The sequence below is a fragment of the Penaeus monodon genome, chromosome 30 (assembly GCF_015228065.2).
Source record: "Penaeus monodon isolate SGIC_2016 chromosome 30, NSTDA_Pmon_1, whole genome shotgun sequence".
NCBI classification, from domain to species: Eukaryota; Metazoa; Arthropoda; class Malacostraca; order Decapoda; family Penaeidae; genus Penaeus; species Penaeus monodon.
The window spans coordinates 24,646,726-24,647,032 of record NC_051415.1 but is presented as its reverse complement, the minus strand read 5'-3'; positions in this window follow the sequence as shown (position 1 = coordinate 24,647,032).

Genomic DNA, 307 nt, shown 5'->3' with positions numbered 1-307 from the left:
ACATTTTTCATCGCTCCTATTCGATCATGTCGCTCACAGTTACGAAGGGATTAACTGATATCGCCATAAACATCAACCGAGCTACCATTATTATGATTAAAGTGGCTGCCATTAACGCAACCTAAATAGATTCATACTTATCCCTTGGCAGCTTTCACATTCTTAACCTTTGTGCAGTTGCATTATCGTGTTGCTGTGTGTTGCATATTCTCTTTCTCTCGCTTAGATTTTTTTTATTTTTACTTCATATCCTCCCTTTTTTTTGGTCATCTTTTCCATATCTGTTCTCGGGTATTCTTCCTTGTTC